Genomic DNA, 26,079 nt, shown 5'->3' on the forward strand with positions numbered 1-26,079 from the left:
CATAGTGTCTGAGAACATGTGTATTCGTAGCCGGGGAACATTGAAATGCATGGTACACAAGCACATAGTGTGTGAGAACATCTGTATTCCTAGCCGGGGAACCTTGAAATGCTTGGTACACTAGCTCATAGTGTGTGAGAACATGTGTATTTGTAGCCGGGGAATCTTGAAATGCTTAGTACACTAGCTCATAGTGTGCGACAACATGTGTATTTGTACTGAGGCAATCTTGAAATGTTTGGTACACTAGCTCATAGTGTGTGAGAACATGTGTATTCATAGCCGGGGAATCTTGAAATGCTTGGTACACTAGCTCATAGTGCGTGACAACATGTGTATTTGTACTCAGGCAATCTTGAAATGCTTGGTACACTAGCTCATAGTGTGTGAGAACATGTGTATTCATAGCCGGGGAACCTTGAAATGCATGGTACACTAGCTCATAGTGTGTGAGAACATGTGTATTCCTAGCCGGGGAACCTTGAAATGCTTGGTACACTAGTTCGTAGTGTATGAGAACATGTGAATTTGTAGCCGAGGAATCTTGAAATGCTTGGTACACTAGCTCATAGTGTGTGACAACATGTGTATTTGTACTCAGGCAATCTTGAAATGTTTGGTACACTAGCTCATTGTGTGTGAGAACATGTGTATTCATAGCCGGGAAACCTTGAAATGCTTAGTACACTATCTCAAAGTGTGTGAGAACATGTGTATTTTTAGCCGGGGAATCTTGAAATGCTTGGTACACTAGCTCATAGTGTGTGAGAACATGTGTATTCATAGCCAGGGAATCTTGAAATGTTTGGTACACTAGCTCATAGTGTGTGAAAACATGTGTATTTGTAGCCAGGGAATCTTGAAATGCTTGGTACACTAGCTCATAGTGTGTGAGAACATGTGTATTTGTAGCCGTGGAATCTTGAAATGCTTGGTACACTAGCTCATAGTGTGTGAGAACATGTGTATTTGTAGCTGGGGAATCTTGAAATGCTTGGTACACTAGCTCGTAGTGTTTAAGAACATGTGTATTCATAGCCGGGGAATCTTGAAATGTTTGGTACACTAGCTCATAGTGTGTGAGAACATATGTATTCATAACCGGGGAATCTTGAAATGCTTGGTACACTAGCTCATAGTGTGTGAGAACATGTGTATTTGTAGCCGGGGAATCTTGAAATGCTTGGTACACTAGCTCATAGTGTGTGAGAACATGAGTATTTGTAGCCGGGGAATCTTGAAATGCTTGGTACACTAGCTCATAGTGTGTGAGAACATGTGTATTCATAGCCGGGGAATCTTGAAATGTTTGGTACACTAGCTCATAGTGTGTGAGAACATGTGTATTCATAGCCGGGGAATCTTGAAATGCTTGGTACACTAGCTCATAGTGTGTGAGAACATGTGTATTCATAGCTGGGGAACCTTGAAATGCTTGGTACACTAGCTCATAGTATGTGAGAGCATGTGTATTCATAGCCGGGGAATCTTGAAATGTTTGGTACACTAGCTCATAGTGTGTGAGAACATGTGTATTTGTCGCTGGGGAATCTTGAAATGCTTGGTACACTAGCAAATAGTGTCTGAGAACATGTGCATTCATAGCCGGGGAATCTTGAAATGTTTGGTACACTAGCTCATAGTGTGTGAGATCATGTGTATTCATAGCCAGGGAATCTTGAAATGCTTGGTACACAAGCTCATAGTGTGTGAGAACATGTGTATTTGTAGCCGGGGAATCTTGAAATGTTTGGTACACTAGCTCATAGTGTGTGAGAACATGTGTATTCGTAGCCGGGGAATCTTGAAATGTTTGGTACACTTGCTCATAGTGTGTGAGAACATGTGTATTTGTAGCCGGGGAATCTTGAAATGCTTGGTACACTAGCTCATAGTGTGTGAGAACATGTTTATTCGTAGCCAGGGAATCTTGAAATGTTTGGTACACTAGCTCATAGTGTGTGAGAACATGTGTATTCATAGCCTGGGAATCTTGAAATGTTTGGTACACTAGCTCATAGTGTGTGAGAACATGTGTATTTGTAGCCAGGGAACCTTGAAATGCTTGGTACACTAGCTCATAGTGTCTGAGAACATGTGTATTCATAGCCGGGGAACCTTGAAATGTTTGGTACACTAGCTCATAGTGTGTGAGAACATGTGTTTTTGTAGCCGGGGAATCTTGAAATGCTTGGTACACTAGCTCATAGTGTGTGAGAACATGTGTATTCATAGCCCGGGAATCTTGAAATGTTTGGTACACTAGCTCATAGTGTGTGAGAACATGTGTATTCGTAGCTGGGGAATCTTGAAATGCTTGATACACTAGCTCATAGTGTGTGAGAACATGTGTATTCATAGCCGGGGAATCTTGAAATGTTTGGTACACTAGCTCATAGTGTGTGAGAACATATGTATTTGTAGCCGGGGAATCTTGAAATGCTTGGTACACTAGCTCATAGTCCATCAGACCATGTGTATTTGTAGCCAGGGAATCTTGAAATGTTTGGTACACTAGCTCATAGTGTGTGAGAACATGTGCATTCATAGCGGGGGAATCTTGAAATGTTTGGTACACTACCTCATAGTGTGTGAGAACATGTGTATTTGTAGCCGGGGAACCTTGAAATGCTTGGTACACTAGCTCATAGTGTGTGAGAACATGTGTATTTGTAGCCCGGGAATCTTGAAATGTTTGGTACACTAGCTCATAGTGTGTGAGAACATGTGTATTCGTAGACGGGAATCTTGAAATGTTTGGTACACTAACTTATAGTGTGTGAGAACATGTGTATTTGTAGCCGGGGAATCTTGAAATGCTTGGTACACTAGCTCATAGTGTTTGAGAACATGTGTATTTGTATCCAGGGTAATCTTGAAATGTTTGGTACACTAGCTCATAGTGTGTGAGAACATGTGTATTGGTAGCCGGGGAATCTTGAAATGTTTGGTACACTAGCTCATAGTGTGTGAGAACATGTGTATTTGTAGCCGGGGATTCTTGAAATGCTTGGTACACTAGCTCATAGTGTGTGAGAACATGTGTATTCATAGCCTGGGAATCTTGAAATGTTTGGTACACTAGCTCATAGTGTGTGAGAACATGTGTATTTGTAGGCAGGGAATCTTGAAATGCTTGGTACACTAGCTCATATTGTGTGAGAACATGTGTATTCATAGCCGGGGAATCTTGAAATGCTTGGTACACTAGCTCATATTGTGTGAGAACATGTGTATTCATAGCCGGGGAATCTTGAAATGTTTGGTACACTAGCTCATAGTGTGTGAGAACATGTGTATTCATGAAATGTTTGGTACACTAGCTCATAGTTTGTGAGAACATGTGTATTCATAGCCTGGGAATCTTGAAATGTTTGGTACACTAGCTCATAGTGTGTGAGAACATGTGTATTTGTAGGCAGGGAATCTTGAAATGCTTGGTACACTAGCTCATATTGTGTGAGAACATGTGTATTCATAGCCGGGGAATCTTGAAATGCTTGGTACACTAGCTCATATTGTGTGAGAACATGTGTATTCATAGCCGGGGAATCTTGAAATGTTTGGTACACTAGCTCATAGTGTGTGAGAACATGTGTATTCATAGCCGGGGAATCTTGAAATGTTTGGTACACTAGCTCATAGTGCTTGAGAACATGTGTATTTGTAGCCGGGGAATCTTCTAATGCTTGGTACACTAGCTCATAGTGTGTGAGAACATGTGTATTTGTAGCCGGGGAATCTTGAAATGCTTGGTATACTGGCTCATAGTGTGTGAGAACATGTGTATTCATAGTCAGGGAATCTTGAAATGTTTGGTACACTAGCTCATAGTGTGTGAAAACATGTGTATTTCTAGCCAGGGAATCTTGAAATGCTTGGTACACTAGCTCATAGTGTTTGAGAACATGTGTATTTGTAGCCGGGGAATCTTGAAATGCTTGGTACACTAGCTCATACTGTGTGAGAACATGTGTATTTGTAGCCGGGGAATCTTGAAATGCTTGGTACACTAGCTCATAGTGTGTGAGAACATGTGTATTTGTAGCCGGGGAATCTTGAATTGTTTGGTACACTAGCTCATTCACTAAAGGCATAGGTGTTAAAAATGAAGCAGAGTTTACTCTGCTATGTAGCCTTAGTCATAAGCTATGCAAGCAGAGAAATGAGGATTTATTTGCAAATCATACCCTTAACCATCTGTGTCAAACTTGTGCACAGGATACAGAGATATCTTGCACACTGTATAGGTTTAGCATGTAAAGAAATACAGTGAAAAGGTTAGCATTTAAACTGAGAGATAGTTGCCCAGTATGGCTGTTTAAATGATATATTACTACTCTTCCATTTGGAAGCTGGTGTGCAAAACATATGCAAATGAGCTACAGCATAAACAGTAGGTATAACACAATACAGAGACAATTATAATGTGGGTCAATGTGTATGTATATGTGAAGACACATTGCATTAGGAATTTGTGATTTTAAAAGAGAGATAATGTTGATGGGATTGTCCATTTGTATGACCATACATTCCGAGTCTGCCTGAAATCGGGTTTCTTGGTGTTTAAATCTAGTGTTTACCAATTCTTACCTATTTGTCTTGGAAATGTGTCACATACTCCATGGTGTTAGATTTAAATTGAGTTCAATATGGCAACTGCATTTTCATTTTCCTCTGGATTTTATGCTGTTAAAGCTGTTTCTGTACAGTTCTCAGCTAGAGCATCTTCTGTGTGGAGGCATACGTGAATGGGGCATGCCTTCGTTGAAGGTTGTGCGTCAGGGCTGGTAACCTGGTACGTAAAAATCCACTTCCAATCATTAGCGGACCGGAGTTCCGCTGTGGCAACCCCTAACCGGGAAAAGCCGAAAGACACAACAAAAAAAAGCTGTTTCTGTATGTCTGCATTTCATCAAGAAGGTCTATACATTGTACCACATGAAAGGGCAATTGCAAGTTTAATTCATTTTATTACTTATTTTTAATTACAATCACAAATGCAGTCTTATTTTTCATAGCTTTATAACTTTGACATTAACATTTTTATTTTAAAGCAAACAGTTAAGTCTTTTAATAAGATTTTCTGTTTATCATGCTCCAGTAAGCCATTAGTCCTTCATCTGTAGTATTTTTATTCTCATGGAAACCTTGGAAAACAGCAGTCTTTGGATTCAGTGGTTTGAACTGTAGCTGGCTGTGAGTGGATCTGCTGAAAAAATGGAAACCATACAATGTACAATAATATTTTTTCTATCTCAGGTGAGAAAGTCATTAAGGTATGTAATACTTTTTGACCTCTGTGAAGAAAAGCCAGACACAGTTTCTGTCTTGAAAAATTGTGGGTCAAAGAGCAAGACTCTACCATACATAAAGTATTTCCCTAGAAATCAGGTGCTGTAGGTGTAAACTGATGCCTGCGTAATGGAGTTGAAACAAAGTGCAAGGCTGAGTTTGGCATCCTGCATGATTCCATAATAACAGGTAAAATGGCATGCAGAATGAAAAATATCAGGTCAGCGACTAATTATTATGGGAAGCTGACTCAATCTGGGCAAAGTGCAGAGCAAATGAGTTTTCCATCATGCAACTTAAAAGGATGACTGAGCAACTGGACATTTGTAAAATAAAGCATATGAGAACAGAGGCGAAATGAAGCACATAACCTAAGAATAGTAATAATAAACCAATGAAACGGAAACCATGTAGTTTTCTGAGATGGTGCCTGGTTATGAACTAGCAGACAGTAACAACATCCAATGGAACAGTGTAAATACAGGAGCAAGTAACACAATGTAGAGCAATTAACAGAGCTTGTAGGCTATGCACGTGTTGCAATCATGTTGTAAAAGTCAAAGTGTGGCAGTAAGATTTACATGTATTAGAGGTAAAAGGTCAGAACAAAATGGAAAGGCCTGTATCATAGTAGAATCATATAATTGTTATAATTGTACACTTCATTGTAGAATTGTGGATTGTTTTCAGCTGCATACAGTGAATGCAGTGCATATACTACAAATAATAATTAAGCTACCTTCACTAGTGTCAGTGATCACTTTTGACTGGAAAAAGGTATGTGGGTTACTGTCAAAACAGTCAGCGGGGATGAATGTGAAATTTTGTTGGACTCTACATTTATGGCACTGAATCTAATAAAATGTACAAGTATAAACACTCTTTGGGTGACAGATTTGGCTAGATTGTGGTTAAAAATGCGGACAACACAAATTACTCTTTCAAGTAGAGTCCTTGGAAAAAGAGTTAAAGAAACCAAGACTTTTCAGTCATAGTATATGTGAGGCACAGCACTTAGTAGGATTAAAATGATTTGTGTTTTGCAGCTACTGAGTAACTCATTAGCTACTACAGACTCCAGCAAATGCAAATGCCCAGGCTTGAATATTATGTCTGATAATACCAAAGAGATACCAGTCAGGACATGAGAGCAATGAGAAAGTACAGTCACAAAGACACCTCACACTTTTGTGCAGCTATGCAGAATGTCCTTCTTGAATAAGGTCAGTAAGTTACTGTATTCACAAATGAAATGCAATGGTTTCACAACATGCCTGGCAATTCAGAAAAAAAAAAACACAGCTGGTGATAAGAGATAAAACCAAATGAAGATGCTTACATGATATGGAATATATGATTCAGAGACACATCAGTCTCATTGAGGAAAGATTCATTATCAACTAATGTCATACTTCTGAATTGCCCTCTACTACATAAAGTGCAAATCAGTACTTTCCTGCAGTAGTTAGCACAGGCAGTCCACCCATTGTGTTTGCAAAGGCACTACCCTCTTATTCACTCTTGCACACTGATTCACACACACATCAAAATAACTCTTACCTTTCTCCAATTTGGCAAAATATCTCAGATGTCTCTTCTTTATTTATCGCTGCCCACACAAATTACAGATCCTTACACTCAATCAATAATGTCATACATCAGAGTGTAATTTCTCTTACTGTCCTGAAAACTATCAACCCCCACAGACATAAACCCATCCACCTCAACCATCTGTCCTTTATGTTACAGGACAATTGTCCTGTTACATACACTAGGTGTTTTGTCCCTAATAAATGACAAACTATTGCAGTCATTAATTAATGCCAGAGTTTATTTCAGTTAGCATAGTGGGTTAATGCTGTTTCCCTGTTTGTCAAGTTTGTAGGGTTCAAAACCTTTCCCTTTTATACTTTACTCTCTTTTTTTAACAAGAGATGTATGCAATATCTTACAGTCTCCTTGGCGTCTTCTGGGGGTGCAGAGCACTAATATCCTGTGCATGAGGTGTTTGAATCTTTTTATTGCATTTAAGGCATATAATATAAAGTATATCTCTGCTGTTTAGTCTTTCCACTGCCCCACGCCTTTCATGCAAAACTTACAGCATGCCTTAAAGACACTTAAAAAAAATAAATAAATAAAAGAGCAATCACTGATCTCTAGTGTCCCCTCACACCGATGTTGCAGGATCTGCACATTAGTTTAGGGGAGTGTTGTGGTATGATAGCTCCCCCTGCACATACACATACACATTCATACATACACACACACAGAGTATCCCCATCACATTCATGTGCACATTCACCCATTCACTCATACTCAAACACATACAAAAAAACCTATCCTTCCCCCTAAGTACCACCTCACTGTGACCTCCCAGGCAGGCATATATACACATACATACACATATGCACATACACATGCATGCAGTCCCTCACATATGCTCATACATGCACTTTGCAGTTCGACTTGTCTACAAAACTCCCCGGCACTTATCTCTAACATGATGGGTGAACACAAGCTTTTGGCTATGTGCATTAACATGCGTCTCCAATTTATATTACACAGCTACTTAAATGCTTTGCCACAAGCATTTCCAAGAAATGGCACATGGCTAATTAGCAAAGATGACTCTCCCTGCATGCTTCATTAACATTTGTGGGTAGCCTGGGAGATAGCCCAACATGGTACAGAACCCTTGTGTTGCACTGCGGTAGGGCTGTTTCTGAAATCGAAAATGGTTATCATGAGATGTACATCATGTGTACTCCTCACTGTAACCTCTCTAAATTCAGCCCATGGTGTTAAAAATAATGCTGGTGGAGCCTGCAGATATAACTAAATAACTTCTGTGATATATGCTTCACTATAAATTGAGAAATACATCTTCTATTGTGCTGAATGAAATGTGTATTGCAAGGTACAGATAATGTTTTACAGATGTGTTCTGACTGTTTAAAGGCCTGGGTTGCCTGCAAAGGAGAGTATCATGTTAAGATTTCTCCTGATACAATGCCAGTGATTCAAGGTCTGAGAAGAGTTGTAGTTGCTCTCTGACATAGAAGTAAGAAATTAAGTGCAAAGAAGCTATGTAGGTCACAGTTAAGCAAACAGAGCCAAACAAATGGGTGAATGGCATGGTAACAGTTGTGAAATAGAACAAACCGATAACTTGTATAGATCCTCAATACTTAAATAAATGGATCATAAAGGAGTATTTTCCAATTCAGACAACTGACACAGTTGTTGCAACACTGTCCTGTGCTAAGTTCTTCACTGTTATTGATGCTAACTAAAAGGTCTGGCAAATCCAGTTCCAGGGTTGGGGGAGATATCAATTTCTAAGGTTACCAAATGGAATCTCTTCACCTTCAGAAATGTCTCAAAGAGCAGCTGAAAAAGAAAAAAAAGGCTAGATGTACATTCAGTATAACTGATGATCCTGTAGTACGGAGGATACCATACAGGAGCAGGATCTGCACCCAGTATTGCTATTAGACAGATTAAGGCAAACAGGCATGAAGATGAACAAAAGTATCAGATCTGTGTATCTTCTCATGAGTAAATGGCATGGGCATTGACTTCCATACTAGCATATGTAATACTCTCTTTCCTGAATCATTCCATGTCAGCATGGCAGATGAAGTACTGCATATACGAAGTACTCAAATCACAAGCTGAACATCAAGCTGGCTCATTTCAATGCCTGAAGTCTTAGCAACAAACTGCCTGATCTGAAAGCATTTCTGCATCTGGAATATTTCCATGTATGTGTAGTTACGGAGACATGATTCCGATGTAAGGAAAGCTCTCCGTCTTTCCTGGATTTTGTCTTACCGCGCCTTTAGGCCACTTGGAAACTGAAGTGCAGAGTCGGTGTTTATCAGTAATCGTCTGCCTTCAAGACTGATATCCAGAGTCTCTAGGAGGGCGTTATTAGAGGTTCAGCTTACTTTAAACAAGTCAAAGTTTCATTACAACCTGTTACAAATCCTATTCCATGACCTTGGATGATCACACTATTCCTAGCATTCATAGAATGTATTCCCTACAAACAAAACCTGTGCAATCCTCAGTGATTTCAACTACCCTTCAATAAATTAGAGCACCTAACATAGGATTCACAGTGATTTCTGGCTTGGGTACACAAACTCTGGAGATCACATTGTCCTAAAAGCTAACGGGTAGAAACATACGGTGCTCACTAACACAGTCCCTGCCTGCTCCAGTCCCAACCCCTGGTCTGCTCTTCACCAGTTAAGTCGGACAACCTACTTGTGATTTTTAATCTCGGAACTTTCACTCCCCCATTGATGAACACCATCTTCTGTAGATGCTTCAAAAAGGCAAGCCTTATATAATTATATGATGAAATCTTGAAATACAAAAACAGCATTCCCATGATTGATCCTGAATAACAGCATTCCCATGATTGATCCTGAATAACAGCATTCCCATGATTGATCCTGAATAACAGCATTCCCATGATTGATCCTGAATATGCAGCCAGTAGCAGTAAGGATAATATGACCATTTTGACAGCCCCCTTCTAGAAAACAATAAATTGGGAAATTCAAAAATAAACCACCTTAGTGGTCAGTCAACAAACTTTATAAGAAAAGGAAAAACTCCTCAATCCATCAAGTGGGGCCAGAGCCCCAAGCATGAAAACAGTATAAAAACATGAAAAAGAAACAAGCCCACTATAAATGCCAACAAAGCATCATATGAACTAAGGTTAGCATCTGAGTCCAAAGATAACTGCAAGTCCTTCAGCAAAATTAGAAAACTAAGAAATAATTTACATTGTTCTGAACTTTTCCCCAATGAGATACCCCACTTGTATCTAAATGATATCCCAAATATACTGGCAAATAAGTTTGCTGCCAATTTCTGCACTGAAACTGCCATCCCAGCTCTGATCATCGCCAAGTCACTCCGTCCTCCTATCATTACAAATGAACATGTCCTAAAGAGCCTCTTCTTAAACTGTGTAAGCTAAACCTAGATTGAGGCCATGTTCCCGATCCATGGAACACTACTGTAGTCATGCCGCTCTGCAAGGGTGGACCCCCTACTGACCCTGGAAACTACAGGCCTATCAGCCTTAGGAATCTGATCTGTAAAGCCATGAAGCACATCAAATCCAGCCTCATTAATCATGCTACCAAAAATATCATTCGGGTGAAACCACAACTTGGTTTGTAAAAGGTAGTGCATGTCTGCTAAATTTTGTCAATGTTTTGAGAAGGTTATTCAAAGGGTAGATAGTGGTCATGCCACTTGTGCTACTTATCTTGATCTGACAAAGGCGTTTGATACAACACCATGTGAAGAAATTGTGTATATGCTAGCATTCGCTAGCATTCTTAAACATTAATCCCTCATCGTGACAGCAAACTGGTTAAAGGATAGAACACACATGTCCATGTGTCAGATGCCTCTTCTAATAGAGGGAAGGCGATGCATGGTGTTTCCCTGGATATTTGCTTGGTCTTTTTCTGATTCTTATTTATTTCTGTAACCGTAAAACCAAAAACGGTGATCTCTGCTTCACCATATTTTTTGATGATGGCAAACTGTATATTTGCATTGCTTGTCTTGCAGCACTGAGCGGGCAGAAGGTAGTGTGATCTCTGTACAGCAGGCCTCATTTTCCCTTAGCATGTCTTTCATGAAGCTACATATACGCTTCAAAATATGCAAAAGGCAGTATGGTACATGGAAAAGGGGCAGAAACTAAATGCTAAATGTAGTATTATCCCCTTCCTCTAATTAGCTCAATCACACCAGAAAGATTAAAATATTTTTTGTAGCTCAAATAATCACACAATTTCTTTATTACCATTCCAAAGAGGTTTTATTGGAGAGACGTTCTTCATCCAAAGACATTTACACTATCATCATTAGCACAATCACAATGATAGGCATGTTTTCTTTATTTTTGTCATGATATAACTTGCAATTGCCATAGTGCTGCAGACTGAGTTATGATAACGAGCAGCAGGAACACAGTGAGTAACAGTTTGTACTACAATACAGGCACATGAACAGTAAACAGGGAAAGTAGTAATGAGCCTTAAGACTGCAGTATGCACACACGGATGCATGGAAGCAACATAACTCATGGGCATGACACAATACTGACCGCTTCTATCAGAGTTGGGGGTTTCACCCTGAGAGGGAAAAGAGCACAAGGACATGACAGGGTACTCTCTTGCTGTTGGGGGGTGCCTCAGACTGATAAGGAGCAGACCACAAAGCTACACTATGGCATATGTACACAGACTGAAAGACATGCTAAGGGAAAATGAGGCCTGCTGTACAGAGATCACACTACCTTCTGCCCGCTCAGTGCTGCAAGACAAGCAATGCAAATATACACATTGGTGAAGCCACTATCAGTATGGGGTCTACAAAAGACAGTTATGCATACACAAGTACTCCACATGTATAACCCACAGGTGTACACATGTAAAAATGGGACCAAGAGAACATCAACATGCAGAAATGTTCACCCTCATATGCATTCCATTTTGCAGTTATATGCATACAATGGATACTGTGCCTTCAGTAGCTCTGTATTGCCATTCATCTTTCTGAATAATCTCCTCCCTGTACACTGCTGCTCATATGTTTTTTACCATAATGCATTGCTCTATTTCTCAATCACCCAAAAACTGAATAGTTGCACAATTTGATGTATTAGTAGATTTGTAAATGACCTTTGGGTCTGCATAATGTTCAGAGAGAAGACAGACTGACTTCTTAGAAAAACATTTTTGCTGACATACCAGAAGCTGCATTATTTCATATCTAAATAACTTATGTTGCTCTAAAAATACATTCCATTCTGTATACTTCCTTTAACTGAATCAATAATTTGAAATTATGGAATAAGAGGGGTATGGTCTTTTCAAATATAATAGAGCTCTTCGACTGGGTAACCAGGATATTAGATAAAAAAGCAGCTAGGGGAATGACTTGCATCAACTTCAGCATGGCATTTGAGAAGGTAAAACATGAAAGTTTAGTGAACAAAATTAAGCTGATTATAGACTAAGGTTAAAACATTCTTAATATAATAGGATATAGACCATCAAAGCAAAAGAAATGTGCAATCATGTGAAAGAATGGAGACCAATGCCATATCACAGGGGTCAGATGGTAAGAACACACCGGAGGTATGAGGGGAGGGGGATCTTTAAAAATCTCATTTTTATAAAGCCATTATCAAGATACAGGCAGTAAAGTGGAGGCAAAGAAAACTAACATACATTCTGCTTGAAAAGCCATAAGCAGAGAGACTACAAGAGTGAAAAAAGCTCAGACATGAGAAAGGTGGAGGGAGGTTGGATAGAAACATTTTAGCAGGAAATCTTTAAGTTCAGGTAGATACTATCTTTTCAAAAAGAAACATGCATGAGAGTACAATTTTAAGTTATAATGTAGATGGGATCAGTGGAAAAAATGAAGCATTTTTTCACCAGAAAGGGTGGTGTATGGTTAAATTAGCTTTCATGATAGAGAATAGTGTCAAAAAAAAAACTGTAAAGGAATTCAAGACTGCACAAGACTAACATAGCAATACTCAGGAAGTGTTTGAAAAAGTAAACAGTTAAGGAGAATGCATTTAACTGGTTGATTTGTTTGTTGAGATTGTTGACTAGGTCTAGCTCACTGTACTTGTGATCTTTTTAATGTGACGGAAGTGGTTATTTATAATGTCTGGGTTAAATATCACCTGGGCACAGGGTGAAATGTTTTAATCTCCATCAGCAAAGCAAATAAATAGGCGGGGAACATGGCAGACTATATAAGCCAGTAGTTCTTCTCTACCATCATAATCTGTGTTTTGATGATTCTTGGAATGTAGTGAATTACTGCAATCATTTTTGAACTGCATCACATCCCAGCTAGTGTTTTAGAAGTAGAAAGTACTAGCACAGTGGGCTTTTATTGTTTCCTAAAGCACCTGAATGACCCACTGTGCACTATAATATCCATTAATGGTAAAACTGAGCTGTCTCAGTAATTGCATCCTTTTAACCTTGGTTTCAATCCTAGAACCTTCACTTTCATTTTGTGGGAATCCAAGTAAATCACTTAAGCAGATAATACTCTTGGGTCACTTTTATCCCCTCTAGGACACCTTCACAAGTTTTACTGGTGTTAGAGGTATTGCCATGGTTCACATCTGCTAGACTTCCATAACAGACCTTACTCGCCACTTCATACATGTGCAAGTGAGCATAAAGTTGAATAGTTTTTAATTCTGTAGTTACTTCCATTTTAAGAATAATGGAGGCTTAAGTAAAGTGCCAGTTTCAGCCTTATGACAGCCGTATATAATTAATTTCCAAGAACATTTTAGCACAGACTGAAAAATGTATTGACCTTCAGTAGAATGCACAGCTGTCATTTTTGAATGACATATTTAAAAATAATGGAGTAATCAAAAAGTAATAAACATAAACTTCTGTTAAAATATACCATGTCTTTTCCAGGCATATTCTAATTGGCTATGCAAAAGGAAGCTATGACAGCTACCATGTCAGCATCTCACAGTAGGACTCACTGGAAAGCAGGGAAATTTTACTAAGAGTGACATCTCACCACAGCAATATCATCAGTTGCCACCAGCTGGTGTGAGTGTATGCATAATAATTCACTGAGGGTGTGGCACCCTATATTACTGTTACAGTATATTCTGAAGGAAAACGTTTCACATGAGGTGCTTTATTTCTTCTCAAATGCACCATCCTCTCATAATAATGAGAAGTGTCTTGGTATGATAGAAGTCTGACTTTGTATAGATGTCGTGTGTGCCCCAAAACTTTTGGTCTGAGAAGAAAGCATAAGAATTTTAAAGCTGTACCCTCTGAACATAGTAACAAGACAGCAGTACCAACCAGTGTCCTACAACTATGAAGTTTAACTCACTTGCACGCATGCACACACACGCGCACACACACACACACACACACACACACACACACACACACACACACACACACACATATATATAAATACACACACACACACACACACACGCACACACACGCACACACACACACACACACACACACACACACACACACACACACACACACACAAACTGCCTATGGCTACAGCATGGCTAAGTCTTTCCCTTACTCCTGCAACCCTTAGTGTTCATTGAAAAATGCAGATAGTCTCCTTCATCCAGCAACTATACATGCACAAACTATCACTGACACTTATGATTGTGCATTCTTAGTTGCATGCCCAGAAAGTAACTATTTTCATTTAAGACACATAGAAACTCAGGTTTTTATGTTCCTTTAAAAAGAATAGTTGGTTGAACATCCTGTGTAGAAGTTAACCCATGCTCTGCTCTGCAACTTACAACAAATTTAATTTGTCCTGTAGAAGATGGTCAGCATATCCAAAACAATTTTTTTTCTTTCTTTTGTAGAGGATCCTTTTCCCCTACTAAAACACTGAATCTAGAGCAGCACAAATTCCTTGCTATGGCATTTTTTTGTGAAATGTATTTATTTTAGCTTATTTTACATTTGTTTACCAGGGATGTCCAACTGGGCCACTGGTCCTTTTTTACCAGAGGCCCGGGGAATAATACAAGAAATCGATAATTAACAATACATAACTTTGGTGAATATAAGTAGTAAATGGTTTATACAACAACAACAACAATTAAGAGAGTAATATAAAGTGGAAAAGTAAGCTAACAAAAACTAGCATGAAATAGCTTGTGCCACCATAGAGAAATGACCAGTCAGTAGATCAATATCATGGTTTTGGTGGTGAATATTTATAAAATACATGTATTGCAAATGAACAAGAATCTGCCTGGTTGTTGCTATGCTAGTGTTACTTGTTGTAAACAGTGACAGCTCAGGCAATGCTGAGGTAAAGTACAAAAAGGATGGAATATGATGAAACTGTAGGAAGCTTGAGATAGGAAGAGAGAAACTGGAATTCTGTGAGAGAAGGGATAGTTTGGATGTTAGAATTTAGTCAGCGAAGAGATATTTTGGTTGTAAGAACAAGGAAGGACAGAATGTTCACCCTTATTAGTGCACAACCAAAGCCAGTATGGGTTAGGTGTTCTTTAAGCAGTCGTTTACATTTAGATATGTTGCTAGAATTTAGTATTGTCTGAGGTATGGAATTCCAGGACTTAGATATTTGGTAGGAGAACAGGGAGTTATCATAACAATTATTAGATTTAGTTGCTTTGAGTAATAGTTTGTTGCAGGATCTAGTGGCCTGCTGTTTGAGTAGGGCCGCACTAAGCTCTTGTGTGCTGGACAGTCGTCTGGATGGTGGACGATGGAATGAATAAAAGTTAGTTGGTTGAGGGATAGAAGAATGGTTAGTTCAATCCAATTTAGTTTATGAAGGCCTGCGCAGTGATGGGATCTGTAACGGAGGTTAGCAGCGCATCTTGGGATTTTGTTATAGCAGGACTCCAGTTTGTTTAAATCTGATTTTCTGAGATTAGTGAATATTGGTGTGGCATATTGAAGGGTAGAGAGTAGATGAGTCCTAGCTATGGAATGTCTAGTGGCCTTGGTTAGGTATTAGTTAGTGTATAGTGAGCCTAGCTTAATGTGGACCTCTTTGATAGCCAGACTAAGGTGTTTGTCAAATTTTAGGTTGTTGTCAATTGTGACCCCAAGGAGTCTGACGTGCTGGACAGTTTCAATTTTAGTTTTATTGGCTGAGTAGATGGTGAAGGGGGTGGAGTTATCAGGAACATTGCTATTAGTGAAGAGCATAAGCTTTGTTTTCTTTGTACTAAGTATGAGCTGAGAGTCTGAGAGGTATCTTTCAATCTCTTGGAAAGATTGTTGGGTTGTTTGTAGGAGTTCTGGTAGGGAGGGAGGTTAACACATGAAGGAGGAGTCCTCTACATATTGAACAATGAAGAACATTATCTCAGCGGACAGTGCAGCAACCAGGGAATCCAAAAGTCAAAAACAAAAGCACAACCAGCACTGTTCGCCGTATTTCACACAGGTCAGACCCACAGTTTCACCCCTACCCCAGGCTTCAACGATAGAGTCCAGTTATTTTGTGCCCATGGCAGTTGCTGAGGACACAGTAAAGGTTTTGGACACAGACACTGGCATCATACAGGAAGGGGTTACTTACACTTATAGGAATTTTAATATATACAATTACAATAATTATAAATTAAACATTGGACATTTTGATTTATTATCTAAGGGGATAAAATATATTCCCACAAAAAAGTTCAGTTTAGTGGATTGCATTTGTGAAATTAAAAGATATGTTAGGAAATTAAATTTAGCCATTTTGTTTAAAGACAAAAGAACTGTTGGCAGCTCACATATCACTGAGACCACTGTACCTACTATTAAAAAGAAGAGTATGTTTATACCCCCATGCACCCCACTATCTCCATGTTTGATAAAGTAGTGACTCGACAGATTTATCAGTTAGACAGACAGATAGCTGGACATCAGGTCGGGTCTAATTTAACAGTGGAAGAGCGTAAGGTGCTTCAGGAATTAAGAAGTGCTAGCAATATTAGAATTATGAAACCAGACAAGGGGGGGTGCAGTTATCTATGACAGTCTGTTATATTCTTGTAAGATACATGACTTGTTGTATAGTTCTGGGAATTATTCTATGCTATCCCTTAATGAAATTAATATAGGATACAGAGAAATTGATATGTGTATTCAGGAATATTTAATTGATAATAGAATTAATGATGACATATATAAGTATATTAAAGATGATTATCCTGTTTTAGCCTCAATAGTAGGTATCCCTAAAATACACAAAAGTATAGTAGAACCCCCTTTTAGACCGATAATATCAAGGAGTAGGTCTAAGACCTTCCAAATCGGTAAGGTCATTGATATTCATTTGAAACATGTTTATGGTAAGATCCCACATATAGCCAAGGACTCATGGGAATTTTTGAAAAATTACCCAGTTTACTTATCTAGTCCAGACCTGATATTTGTGACTATTGATGTCATAGACCTTTTTTCATGTATACCGAAGGAAGATGGACTGCAGGCTTTTGCTATTAGTATAAGAAAATATGCAGACATACAGTGGGACACGACATGTCTTCTCACTGACATGATATCATTGGTACTTGACCATAATTATATCTTCTTTGAAGGAGAGTATTTCAAGCAGACCAAAGGAGTAGCTATGGGAGCAGCTTGTGCTCCCATATATGCTAATTTGGTTATGCTTGAATGGGAAGGGAGGGCTATATTTGGTAGTCATTTTATGAAATACATCAAACATTATATTAGATACCTTGATGACATCTATATGATCTGGGATGGTGGTGAGCATTTGTTAATACAAATTTTAGAATTTATTAACAGTAGCAGTGTTTTTTTTAAAATTTACGTTTTCCAGAAGTTTGGAAGGTTTGGCCTATCTTGACACTATTGTGTCTAGAGATGGTAACCAGTTTAAATCGAGAATTTTTAGGAAGAGTACATTTTCGAACAACTATCTGGAATATTTTAGCTACCATCCGAGGAAACAATTTATTAACATTTACAAGGGTCAACTTATTAGAGCAGTTAGGATGACATCACGATATGAGGACATGTTGGATGAGGTCAAATTTATTACTTCTTTATTTAAGGATAGAGGATATGATGTAAGAGTTATGGCCAATGTTAGTAAATATGTAGTGAGCAAATGGCGGAATCAATACAAGCCATTATTGGGTGAAAAATATAACCCTAGTTTAGTAATAGACACAGACACATTGGCTGTTAAGAAGGCTGAGTCCAACAATTTTGATAGAACTTGTATTTTGGAATTTGGAGTACACACCGGTAAGGTGAAGAAAATTTTGATGGATAATTGGCATATAATATTAGTTGACCAAGACATAGCACCCATATTAGGGGATTGTCCCAGATTTGTCTATAAGGTAGGCATTAATATAAAATCAATTTTGGAGAAGGGCATAACTACTAAGAAGACCACATCTATGAACACTGCCAAATGTGGGGCATGTAAACAATGTCACACTATATTTCAGGGAGACAGTGTGATATTGGACAATTACAAACACACTAGTATTAATTTCTGTGGGGGTAACTGTCTTACTAAAATGGTGGTATATATTGCTATTTGCAGGACTTGTTCAGGGTTCTATATAGGTAAGACCCAAAGGAGTTTGAACAAACGTATTTATTCCCACCTGTATAGTATTAGAAGAAAGCATGAAAAAAATGCATTGTATAGACATATTAAGCAGTATGGAGAAAATCATTATTTCAATTTTGGTATAGTTGATCTGGTGAAAGTCAATAATAGAGGTGGTGATTTTAATAGTTTGCTACTGTATAAAGAATTATGATGGCAAATTTATACGGATGCCTCTGTTACACCGGGCTTAAATGACACTATATCAATCAAACCTTATTTGGCTTTAAAATGAATAGTATTATATTGTATGTTTAAATTGATTCATATTTGTGTTGGCTATCTATTTATCTATTTATCCATTTTTTTATTTATATCATGGCATTTTTAAATAAGCATATCTTTTATGTGCATAATAGTTTTTTATTAACATGAGTATAGTACATATTGTAATATGAGCGTATTTCTTTAAAAATTTTAAACTAAATTGGCGCCAAAAATGTTATTTAAGCAACTGTTTAACTTGTTATGGTGTTCTGATGAAGCTTGTTGTTAACAAGTGAAAGCGCTTAACCATCTTTGGCGTTTTTGGTTATAACAATAAATTCTTATTATATTTTATATTTTTATTCGTGAATTGTTTTTTGTCACAGAAGGTGTTTTGGACTGTGATAGTGTTGTTTAGAGTAGAATTCCCAAAGACACGGAGGCGAAATACGGCGAACAGTGCTGGTTGTGCTTTTGTTTTTGACTTTTGGATCCACATATTGAACGATGGTTGCATCCTGGGTGGCTGTGCTGAGCCTGTTGGTGAATATGTTGAAAAGCAGTGGACCCGGAATTGAGCCTTAGTGTACTCCTACTGAGACCAATAATAGGGTGGAGAGTTTATTTTGCCACTTAACTGCCTGTTGGTGGTCAGTTAAGTAGCTGAAAAAACAGAAAAGGGCTGGCTGGGTTAGCTTTAAGGAAGCTCATTTAGTAGCTATTGGTGGGATACTGTATCAACGGCCTTAGACATAGCAAGAAAGACGAGACAAGCTGGTTGTCATTTCTAAGCTGCTTGACTGAGTTTGTAAAACTAACAAGTGCGGTGGTTGTACTGTGTTTAGGTCTGAATCATGTTGAGATGCAGATAGGAGACATAACTCTCAACTTCCTAGAGCAAGAAATCTGGACAAAAGCACAAGTAATGGGGTGGGACAAAGGCCCAAAAATAGGGACACTTTTTAAATATTCCTCTTACAAACTTAGAAAGCTGACAGAATAACAGGTTTTGCATTAGCATGAATTTTTTGAAGGATATTAAATCTGAAAATCAAATGTCTGCCATTATTTTCTGACTAGAGTCCTCAGTGATTTGCCAACAGTTTACCAAAAGACTATAATGTTATGAGAAACAGACCAAAAATATGTCAAAAATCTAGACATTCTGTGAAAATCTGGACAGCTGACAGCTATGATAGGAGATTATTACTTAGTAGATAGTCAAGCAGTTGTGTGTGCATGCATTTTTCAAGAATCTTGGCTATGGGAGGGAGGAGGGCAATTGGCCTGTAGTTTGAGAACTCAGTAGAGGAGCCACCTTTGTCAAGAGGGATGTTATAATAGACTTTCCAGAGTTTGGGGGATGTACAGACATATTGTGCTGTTCTTTATGGAAAAAAACAGAATGTTGTATCTTTCAGCTTTTCCCAGTTAGGGGTCGCCACAGCGGAACTCCAGTCCGCTAATGATTGGCAGTAGATTTTTACGTACCGAGTTGCCAGCCCTGACGCACAACCTTCAACGAAGGTACACCCATTCACGCATGTCTCCACACAGAAGACGCATTAGCTGAGAATCGAACAGGATAACGTCTTACTGTGAGGCGACAACGCTACCGCAGCACCACCACCGCGGATTAAGGAATGTTGTATCTTTTCGGCTTTTCCCAGTTAGGGGTCGCCACAGTGGAACTCCGGTCTGCTAATTATTGGTAGTAGGTTTTTACGTACCGAGTTGCCAGCCCTGACGTACAACCTTCAACGAAGGTACACCCATTCATGCATATCTCCACACAGAAGACGCTTTAGCTGAGAATCGAACAGGACAACGTCTTATTGTGAGGTGACAACGCTACTGTTCTCTAATTCAGTACCCACTTCATGAACTGTTAAAGCAGGCATTATGGCTGAAAATAACAGTTTGGTGGTTAATTGTTTGTGATTTGTTGTTTTCTAATGCAGGCAGGTAATGAAATCTCATGCAGTTTATCTCTTCTTTATATTTTTTTTTCTCGCCAATGACTGATGATTGTGGTCTCTAACCATCAGCAGCTGTTCGAGTTTCAGACCTCATTGAATTCAGATATTATACCTTAAATATTGTTCTAGTAATTTATATATATAACAGCAATTTTTAATATCTATCCCTAATTTTGTTCCCTTGTTTCGCCCTTTATTTGCTTTTTCTTTGAATTTACTCAAAAGTTGAGAACTATGCTGTGTGTATGTGTGTGTGCATGTGTGTGCATGTGTGTGTAGTTACACATGCATAGATGCCTGTGTGGGTATAGTTACACATGCATACACATCTGTGTGTGTTTGTGTATTGTTACATGTGCATACATGCCTGTGTGTGTGTGTGTGTGTGTGTGTGTGTGTGTGTGTGTGTGTGTGTGTGTGTGTGTGTGTGTGTGTGTGTGTGTGTGTGTGTGTGTGTGTGTGTGTGTGGGTGTGTGTGGGTGTGTGTGGGTGTGTGTGTGCGTGCATTGTTACACAGGCGTATGCGCCTATGTGTGTACTGTTACGCATACATAGGTGCCTCTGTGTGTGTGTCTGTGTATATGTGTGTATAATTACTCATTGTGTGTGTGTGTGTGTGTGTGTGTGTGTGTGTGTGTGTGTGTGTGTGTGTGTGTGTACACAGGTGCTGTGTGTATAGGGTCCATCTTAGGCCGTTTGTACCTATTTAGCCCAATAAGATCCCACTCCCTGGGGGGAGACTGCACCAGACTATGACAGAGCCATCATGCATTGTGTCCCAGACAGTTGCTTGAGAGACACTAATGCAAAGTGCAAGCCATGTTCCTACTGGCAGAATCGTGCCCCACAGTAGCTTTAAGCATTGTTAGTGGAGCAGACATTTTCTATCATGCTAGCAGTGGTGACTAATCCAGTATTAGTAATTGCAGTTATACGACTCTTGTAAGACTTACACTGTTAGCTGTTCACACTGCCATACTGGTCAGTTGCAGTTGCTTAGTGCTCAACTGTGTTTTCAATACAAAACCTGGTCACATTAACTACCTGGTTTAGTGTACCTCATCAGTTACTCGTCTGAAGAAAACAGTACCAGTTTTAATCGAAAGACTAATAGGTACTGTGTTTTTTTCTCTTGCTAACAAATGCTTTATGATTAGTTTGTAATGAATATGAATACAATTATAAAAAAATAACTGTGGGATAGTCAGTCTCAGTCAGTATAAAAACCATACCTCTCAACCTTTTAGTGCAAAAAATCTAGACAAACATAAAAATAATGCGGAGACAAAGGCCCAGAAATGGGGACAGATTATAAGTATTGCACTTATAAACTTAGAAATCAGTTTTCAATCACCATGCATTTTATGAAGGAAATGAAGACTAAAAGTCAAATAGCTGTCATCCGGCGATTCATTTCTCAATGATTTGCCAACCAAAATCGCAAATTTTATAAGGATTAGACCAAAAATATAGACATTCTGTAAAATTCTGGACAGCTGAGAAGTATGGAGGTATGTTAGGATCACTTAGACTGGTGAAGAGAGTTTCCAATTCAAAAGTATGGCAGAGAAATGCATGTTGAGGTCTCAGATAGGAGCAAAATAGACCCAGGCAAGTCAAACATGAGGTGTAAGTGCTGAGTGGTGAGAGGCAGAAAAGTGTAGAAAACATTATTCACTTTTATGAAAGCTGGAAAACATTAACAGAAACAGTATGACTTATAAATGTACTGTGTGGGTATCACAGTTTAAGTTGCATAAAAAAATGGGAGAAAAAACAGAAACTTAAACCTAGAAAAATGTTGGGCTGGAGTGGGAAGAGTTTTGGGGGAGCTGTATTATACAAAGCTGAACAAATACATTGGATGCTGAATGTTCTTCTCACATTCCGCTGGGTTTCCTTCAGACATTCTGATATCCTCTCATCTTCCAAAATGCAATGCTTAGTGCCTACCCTAAATTATCTCTTCATGCAGTCCTTAGTGTTGTGCTTGAGACTGTCATAAGGCTGTAAAAGTTCTACAACCATTAATCCATTTACTCAGTTTAACAAATAATTAAGTAAATAAAAATAAAATTTCAGAAACAATTATAAGTGGGGCGGTGCATGAGCAATGCCATTTCAAAGTTAAATGCTGAGATTTTTAGTATTATTATTGAATATTCTGAGGAAATTAAACAGCTTTTTGTGGTTTTGTGGAAACAGACTGACTGCAGAAAGATATGAGAATTAACTGGGCAAGGTATGTTAGAGGTGTATGTGCTGAGTGGTAATCTACCAGCTGCCTCAGAGGAACAAACTGTTAGCAAGCTGTTTTCTGTGGTCCAGTGGTACAGAGTTCAGTTCCCTCAGCCTCTATTGCTTAACTGTGAGACCCTGAGCAAGTCACTTAACCAGACACATTACCGGGCTGAGTCTTGTAAAGGTCCCTGGAGATCAGTGCTCTACCAGTCAATATATACAAAGAAAAGAGAAGAGAAGAACTCCAATCATTCAAAACAAGTGCAGGAGATGACTGGAAGCCCTTGAAGAGAAAATAAAAAGAAAGGAGAGGTAATACGAGGTAAGAATGTATAACTGAGACTAGAAATTACTCGTTCTCTTTGTGGTTCCCAAATCTTCCCATAGCCATTAAGACCAGACACAGGGGCTCATTTGTCCACTACTTCCTGGCATCCGAGAACTGGGTATTGGAGACAAGACCTAGGGACTCTGAATCAAAAGATTTTACCAGGTTTTATGTTTCAAAATGAGCCTGCTTTTTAGTAGCATGGACTGCTGCCCGCAGCACGTCTCAGAAATGCTACTGCGCATAGAATACTTAATGTACAAATATATACATATGTGTGTATATATGGGTCTACTGTATATATTCAAAAACTCACTTCTTCGAATACAGACAGTAGACCCACGGTAACACGAAAGTGCACTTCAGCAAAAGTGCACTTTCATGAACATCGGTTCAACAAACTGATAAAAAAGAGTAAAACACCCCCCCCCTACTTAAATATACCAACTCCGAGATCGCACTACAGTGGGGAAACATGTAAATTCCCTTTCCCCACTGTAGTGTGCTTCGGCACCCATGTTCCTTAATGGTTCGTTGAACCGTTCTTCGCGGAAGTGCACTTTCGTTTAAGTGCACTTTTGCGAAACCGAGAATCCACTGTTCATTTTCGAACAAGTGCATTTTTGGTGTTTTTCAGTAGACCCGTATATATATATATATATATATATATATATATATATATATATATATATTCACTTCATAATCTCTATATATCGAGACCATGAAACTGAATCCACAAAACACTGAAACTACAAAACCTCGAGCCCAAAACCGCGAAATTCAAAAACCCAAAAAAAACGCACACACCATACCACACATACACCAAAACATCCACATCACAATTTAAAACACAAAATTACACATATACACAACTCATACACACATAAGCAGGGGGGAAAGCCCCCCTGCACCCACAACATGGGGGGCTGCACCCCCACACCCCCACTACTTATATATACTAACTTCGAGATCGCATATAAAAGAAACAAAAGCAAAATCACACACTCACATTTTCCAGTCCCTCACACACACATCAAACATATCAGCACACTCACATAAATTCTACCTCACACTCAAAACCCTTACAAAACACTCACCTGACATAACACTTAGATCCACACACAGCACCACGCACCATCAACACACAAACCCGGAAACAACGTAGCGTAAGTCCATAACCGCGAATTCGAGATATTCAAATTCGCGATTATGAACTTTTGCTATTTTCAACATTCGGCTTTATAGTCTCGAGATACTGAAATTCGAGATTATGACCCGCTGTGGTGGTGCTGCGGTAGCGTTGTTGCCTCACAGTAAGACGCTGTCCGGTTTGATTCTTAGCTAGAGCGTCTTCTGCGTGGAGATATGCGTGAATGGGCATACCTTCGTTGAAGGTTGTGTGTCAGCCCTGGCAAGCCGGTATGCAAAAATCAACTGCCAATCATTAGCGGACCGGAGTTCCGCTGTGGCAACCCCTAACCGGGAAAAGCCGAAAGACACAAAGTATTTCGAGATTATAAAGTGTTCCCATATGTATATATATATATATATATATATATAAATATATATATATATATATATATATATATATATATATATATATATATTTTTTTTTTTTAAATAAAGCATGTTCACCTAAGAAGAACACTAATCTGCCTTGCATGTTTTGAAGTACAGCATTGTGAAAATACAGTTAAAGAAGCAACGTTTAAGCAAGCATGTAATAATGCCAAACAGGTAGCGTGTTACTGTGAAAATATCACCTGCCTGGGGGTGTTATGAGATCAGATACTATACGTGGATGGTCTATACTCCTGAAGGGCAATATTTCTCCAATAACACACACCCTCTTGAGTATTATTCTGTTTAGAGAATGGGCTATCTCTATTTTTTTTTACTATATATTTTTTCATATATATAGATATATATATATATATATATATATATATATATATATATATTATTTTATATTCTTTTGATGTAAAAATAGCTCCTCCACCTAATGTTTTAAACTTTCTACAGCATATGTAATCACAGCCGGATCTTTGTCAAATGGGGCTTTAAGTAGGGTAATGGCTCAGGGTCCCCTTTACACAAACAGTACCCCTCATCCTCATTACCACAGCTATTACAGTGTTCTATTATAGGTTCATAGGTTCATAAGTAGGTGCTAGGTTATTGGCCCTAGGGCCTATATAAGCCTAGCTAAATGATCCCCTTGCTTTTGCCACCCAAGAAAATTATTTTCCTGTGCCCCTGTCAAGCAGAGCCACAGAAGTGATCCCCGGGGTGAATTTCCTATCTCCCATCCAATCATAAAGATTTTTCTTGAAGAGTGCTAATGAGGGGCTTTGTTTGATACAGATAGGTAGTTTGTTCCAGAGTATGGGAAGTCTCTGAGATAGGAATCTATATCTCCATCATGTTCTGTTTATTGTGGTGACAAGGTTTAGGTCCCTAGAGCACGTAGCACGGAGGGATTGGGATTTCTTTACGTGGAGCATGTCCAACAGCTCTGGGTTTGACATAGCTTTGTATGTTAGGCAGAGATCGCCCCTGAGTAGGCGATATGCGACGGAGTAAAGCTGCAGTTTTCTGAGACGGTCTGTGTAGGGCATCTGTTTGAGGCCGGTAATCCTCTTTGTGAAGTATTTCTGTGGCCTTTCCAGTTGTTGTAGATGTCTTGTGAGGTACATACCAAAAGGGTAATTGTACTCTATAATGGGTCTAATGAGTGATGAGTAGAGGGGAACAATGACCTCTTTTTTGCTGGATGAGAAACCTTTTACTTTGTTATTCCACCCT

Source organism: Protopterus annectens, chromosome 8.part0, assembly GCF_019279795.1.
Source record: "Protopterus annectens isolate FY-2018-M chromosome 8.part0, PAN1.0, whole genome shotgun sequence".
Classification (NCBI taxonomy): Eukaryota; Metazoa; Chordata; order Ceratodontiformes; family Protopteridae; genus Protopterus; species Protopterus annectens.